Source organism: Ruditapes philippinarum, unplaced genomic scaffold, assembly GCF_026571515.1.
Source record: "Ruditapes philippinarum isolate M1 unplaced genomic scaffold, ASM2657151v2 ctg2285_1_1_1_1, whole genome shotgun sequence".
Lineage (NCBI taxonomy): Eukaryota > Metazoa > Mollusca > Bivalvia > Venerida > Veneridae > Ruditapes > Ruditapes philippinarum.
Window position 1 is genome coordinate 128,899 of NW_026865366.1, and position 6,804 is coordinate 135,702.

Genomic DNA, 6,804 nt, shown 5'->3' on the forward strand with positions numbered 1-6,804 from the left:
CCAAGCGTTTCAGCGCAATTGAAATCGCCGTGACTGACTAATTATTTTGAAGCTACGGCACCGCAGCACCACCACCTGCCAAACCTTAGCCCCATACACACAATAAAATAAATTTAAAAAAAAGCAAAAAAAAAAGTCAAGACTTACTCAAGCAAATTGCAGGCAACACAGGGAATACATATTACAATTACTTTATTTCAATATATTGCACAATTTTTTAGAATAAATACTTTTTGTTTAAATCTAAAATCATATAAATGTGAATATATACATGTATGTACATATAGTTAGTCAATATAAATTATAAACTATTTACAAAAGTTAATTTTATCGATCTTTTATTGTTAATACATTATATAGTGTGAAGTCAAATCACTGGTGCGTTTGATTTGTCCTGTCCTTTAGGCCTTTAAAAATATGTGTCAGTGTAGTAAGTCATTTTTATGATGAACTTTGTGGTAAGGTCTAATTACATTGAGGTGAATAAATGTAGCAAGTTCAGATATAAATATAAGTTTATGGACTGAGAATATAAAATATAATGGTGTTGAATATATAAATTATACTTTACTTATATACCATGGGGGATATCACACATTCCTAGAACGTTTAGAAAATATATAGAAGTTCCTCTTCCTGTTTATACCATCAATGTTATAGAAAAAAAGCCCCAAATTAAAATAAAAATTTACATAAACATAATACAGTATATATTGAAAGTACAATGCTTGCACATTTGAACGTCAACTTAAACATACTGTACAAATATGCTGTAGGAGGCACTAAGCGTAATAATTATCATAATGTTTATTCTCTCATAAAACTGCGCACGCAGTGATATTTTAACGCAAAAGAAAATATGTATAAAGGGATAAAATCACGCGAACACGCGCCGTTGTTGCACTTTGTTGTTGTTGTTGTTGTTGTTTTTATATGCCTGACTTAGAGTATCATATAATACAGCTAACTACAATGACGGCCCCGGTGGTCATTATTATCGAAACATAACTGACCAATGGCATGACACGTGGAAATCAAGACAAACCCGAGTGACAAATAACGTACGCGGAGTTCCGAATTAGACTCAAGTGTTTGTGTAAGAAATGCGCTCATTCACTTTTTTGTCATTCATTGAGACATACATGTATGTATCTGCAGAATCGCCCAGACTTATTGAATCCCCCTCTCGGGATTTAGGTACATCCTCGTGCTTCTGAAGATGTTTATGTAGGGTTATATAAAGGTTTATGAAATTTCATTCACAAATGTAACTTTTATCACTTAAGTAAGAAATAAAACAACATATTTTAGATGATTTAAGAAAGGGAATATTTCTTAACAAAAGACTACTCGCCAGATAGAGTAAAAACAAGATTCTGGGATTACCTCCCTTCAAGCTTACGTATATTTTTTAAAATATTTATAACCATTTAGATGCATAAAGCCGTCGACAATTCTTGACATAATGTTTCCATTATTTTTTCTGCAGTTTATTTGATATATCCGCGATGCCACCGTAAATTGTGAGCACTTTCACAACTCTTCAGACCAATTTATCTTTTTCTTGCAAAATAATGTTGTAATAATGTGACTGTTAAGCATTGATTTGAATGGTTCTAAAGAAAAGTATCCTAATTTTGATACCGTAAATGTAGAGGAGTAAAATTCGAATACAGAAGAAAAAACAACAACAATCACCCGGCCGTAAGCAATTAAGTCCATTAAAAAGTACATTTTTTACATAAAAAGAGCGGTACTTACATACAAATTAAACATGTATGAATGTTTTCAATGATGACGCTCTTTTCATTGCCTGGATTTCAATAATTCAAAAGCCTAAAGGCGACAGTCTAGTATCCTGCGGTTGGAAGAGAATTGAGATAAACTGAAAGTGTAGCTTACATGAACCAATGGCGGAAGAGGAGATTAACAAATCGCCACTATCAAGGTATTCAGTTCAATGTTTTGTCCAAGATGTCTACTGTAACTTTTACAGCAAGCAAAGTGCTTTTACCGCCTGAAAAAAAGATTTGAAAAAGATCAACATCAAACAAAAGATGTGTAGGACGTATTTAAGAAGTACATAAGGACTGTGTATAAAAATACAGTTAAACTACCACATGATGTGGAACAACATCCGTTTTGCTGCAAAATAAAACATTTATCATAAAACACGTATTTATAACAAAAAAAAATCAAAGTTAATACTCTATTGAAAGTTTTATTCACAAGCAGGTGTGTAATTTAGTATCTTATTTGTCGACAAACTTCATCAATTACAAGGTTTCATCACGGGCTCATTTGAATCACTAAAACATTATCCGTTATCCTTAATGAAAGTGTACATGCATAATAGTGGACTTATATACAATTTATTAAAACTTTGTCCAGGTATTAAAATATATGGATAATGTGAAAGTGTGCCATACATCAACCAGTGGCTAAAGGAGAGAGAAACAACTCGACACCAACAAGGTATCCAGTTCAGTGTTGTGTCCAAGATGATCTGGGCAGAATTATCTATGCACATTAGACATCATTATTTCCCATCAAAGATAATGTAAACTCATTGAAAGTTTAGAACAAACCTCTAGTATGTCATACTACTCATTCAAGCTAACTGGACTATGATTCTAAACACGACATTGCGCTATGTCCTGTCGCAAGTGACAGCAGACACACACGTTCGAAATGTAAAATCTTTTGAAAATAAAGATAAAAAGGCCAACACCATACAAGTGTAGGACTTATTTAAGAAAGAGGAAAGGATTCTGTATCAACATAGAAATACAGTGAAACTCCAATATGATGTAGAACAACATCCGTTTTACTAAAGTCCTGTTTGCAACAAAACAAAAACATTAAGCATTTATAACAGGCCAATTGAAGTTAATACTCTAAAATCTGAAAATGCTATAGACAAAAAAAAAACGTTAAAAAAAAAAACGTTTTAGTATCTTATTGGTCGACAAACTTCAACAAGTTATACAACACGGCCTCATTTGAAAAAAAGAAAGAAAAAAAAAACAAACGTTACGTATACATTCCATCTTCGGTAACCCAGGCGTACTCGTTACGTATACACTACATCCTCTGTAACCCAGGCTTACTCGTTACGTATACACTACATCCTCGGTAAGTCAGACATACTGGTTATATATCTACTGCATCCTAGGTAGCACTACATCCCCGAAAACCCTGGCGTACTCCTTACGTATACACTTCACTCTAGTTCGTGGAATCAGTACCCGCTGTTCCAGATTTTACTATAGAAATGTATAGATAACGTAATTATACGCTTAGCTGGATAAATATTTTTCACGGACTTGGTTTTCATTCGGGACAAAAACATCAATTCATAGTAATTTCCAAAAAATGTACTGACGACCTAAATGGGAACATGTGCCGGCTGATCTTTGTCTGCACTGGTCGCATGGGTTTACATGTATTCAGTTGCCACTTGCAGAGAAAGGGTTATTAACACTTTGGTACTCTGTGTTTGTCTGTATTAGTACAACAACTTGGTTCGGTATTTTTATCATTTTGAGTACTTCATTGTGAAAAGATGGTTTAACAGTAATATATTCTTCACACATACTTATTTATCCTTTAGCCTTTCTAATATTCTAGTTTACATAAAGTAGCAAATTACTTCTAAATTGACAATTTTTTAGAGATTAAATTATATACGCACGTATGGCAATTCCATGGTTAATCTTTCGGTGTGCTGTGACCTCTTTAGTCAATATAGACACCTGTATATTACTTTTATTGACACCGTCCATTTATCAAACACAGGAAGATTTTGTAAGCTTTTAGATTAACCTGTTCTAAAATCATTAAAATGACCAATAGGGGGTTTGCTATACAAGCAAAATTCTTACTCGTTAGTGAGACATCTACGGTTCAGATATTTGAAGCGGGTGTTTTAAACAAAGGTATTAAACAACGTAGGCATTTTTCATCAATTTCGTTTGAAAATTAATAGCTTTTCTTTGCTAAAGCTCCCGAAATATTTAATGACCAATTTATCTTAAATTGGTTTTAAGTGGATATCATCTCGGTAGAATATTGTTGATAAGCGTTAAGATATGAAGTTAGTTCGGAAGTAAATTGGATTTAAATGGTTATTTTAGATTAAGTTAAAATCTGAGCAGTTCAGTTCGAAGGTAATAAGTCACGTCTATGGATTACGAATGTATCGATTTTGCTCTAAATGATTCGAAAGTTTTCACGCTAAATCTGTTTCCCCAAAGCTCTAAGCTATGACTTTATATAAATATCGCCAAACATTATATTGTAGATAACAATTACAATGCTGCAAATCCAGGTCATATGGGCCTTCTAGATACAAAGCGATTCAAAATTGGTTCAGTCCTATTTTCTTCTAGTAATGTAAACTAATATAAAATGATTGCTGTAAGATTATATAGATATAGTACAAATATCGTACTATGAGGTGTTCACATTCATAATATTATAAGAGAGATGATTGTTTCATTGAACATTTATGTATATACTAGTAATACCATTTTTAGAAATACTGTTAAACAGATTCCAACATTATAAAATATAACATTCGACACTTTACCATTCTATCAATGAATCTTAAGAAGAACTGAGGATAAAACTCGTTTTCAGATTTAGTATTTTATACCAAATTTAAACATTGTTTCATTATAATTAAGATTAAGTTTCCATTGAAATGCCTCTAAATGAATTGCTGTATAAAATTGAACGTTTGTATTAAGATATTGAGCAATTGTAACTTTAATGTTTCCAACAGAATGACTTCTTAGTTGATGGAGAAAGGACGAACAACATTCAATAAATCTGGGTCCATGTCTCTGGTAATATCAATGGCGCCAAAGTAACAAACCATTCTTTGAATACATTTCCTCCTCAATTATATATCATGAAATCTATTTAAAATTCTAAAACTTAATCAGTATCATATGAAACACAAATTACATTTTCCCACTGGAGTCCATAAAATTTAGTGTAACTTTCGGAACTGTCATAACAAACGTTTTATATTTGAAATTATGACGCTTTCATTCGTAGAAAAGTTTTTTTGGGTAGCTATAAGGCCTAATGTCTACAGGCAAGTTGGCGTTAAATTGAAATCTGATTTAATGCTTATCGCAATCTATGCATGCGATATAACGTGTCAGCCATTCGTAAAACAATATTTTCTTGTAAGACATTTAAGGTGATATTAAAGAGAACAGCAACATCTATATAAGCCTATTTTCGGGGGTTTCATTTCCCTAGCAGAAAATAATGAATATATTTCTGAAATATGATTAATTGTTAAGAAGTCATTGTATACTGAATATTAAAATTATTTAAAATGTCTTATTCCTTTTTATTCAGATTTTGTTCAGCCTCGCTTCCCGATTGCAAAATAGCTGGTTTTTAGATTCGGAATCGTGATAGCTAAAATATTCGCTTAGCAGCACCCAAATTATATTACGTTTTTGGAAAAATGATGTATCTGCCGGATCTGAAAATTGCAGGAACAACAAAACTAAATATCATTTCGTAAAGCTAATGTGCAATTTAAAAGATCTTAAAACATTGAAAGCAACGCATTTACATTATTTCGGAACATTCCCTAAGTAGTATCTATACTCATTTAATAATACACTGTCTGTCTAACACTTTAGATTTCTATCGTTTTCCTGCTTCTTCTAAAAACGTTAGACGACAGGAAAATTAATAAAACGTTTCCCATTAGCTGGTGTAATCTTCAAATCCCATTTACATATTGGCCTGTTTAGCATCCTTTGTCTTTAAACGATCGGTATTGCTTTCGATTTAGCGTGCATAGTGTTTAGATGGCAACTAAATTAAGCTTAATGAAACTGTGGCGTTGACAGATATAGAAAACATGGCCGCACGCCTATCAATAACCGAAACGAAACAATACAATTATACGCTAATATCAATTGACGCTTCCGAAGCTATCGCCGACGATTTGATATAGAAGCGCATGTTTTGGAGGTCCTTATCTGTGGGAAATGTGTGAAAGGGATCATATATGTTTACTTTCCGCGCAATAAACGTCATATACAACTTTTCGTATAACTGCATTGCACGAATGTATAGCAAATGTAAATAGACAGTTAGTAGTTTATGACAGAGGCGATGCTTAGAAAAGTTCCAAAGTAATAGTTTGCTATTGTAATATGTTTACATATGCTTTTATTTAACAGAAAATGTTTGCTGAATAGTATCAATTTATATGCCACTATCTTTATTATCAGTTATTTCTATCTCAAAGTTTGGCATTCTGTCCCGTTTCTGTTCTCTATATTACGCTATTCATGTGATTTTGATTTTATTACATGTATTTAATCTTATAATGATCAAAGTTAACTATGAACAATTATCATTTTCTCCATATAAAAATTCAAATGTAGTTTATGTAGTAAATATGCAGACAATACTTTATGAATTTAAACGGGAAAGATGCAGTATTAATTGCATTTAGTTTTATTTGGCTAATTTCCTAATGTATGTTAATGGTTTAATTTTCATATATTTTTTATAATTATCAATATATTTTATTATTATTTTATAAGTTCTGATTGTACTATTTTTATAATTTAGATAAATCTTACATAACCTTTTTGATTAGAATATAATATTTCTGAAATGTTAGGTAATGAATTCCATACAGCTAATAATAATTTTTTTTATATATTTGCCAATTTTGTGATACAAAAAAATGATTGATTCCGAATATCACTTAATGTTGTTAAATCTGCTCGAAACATACAAGTCCAATTTGAGGCGAAT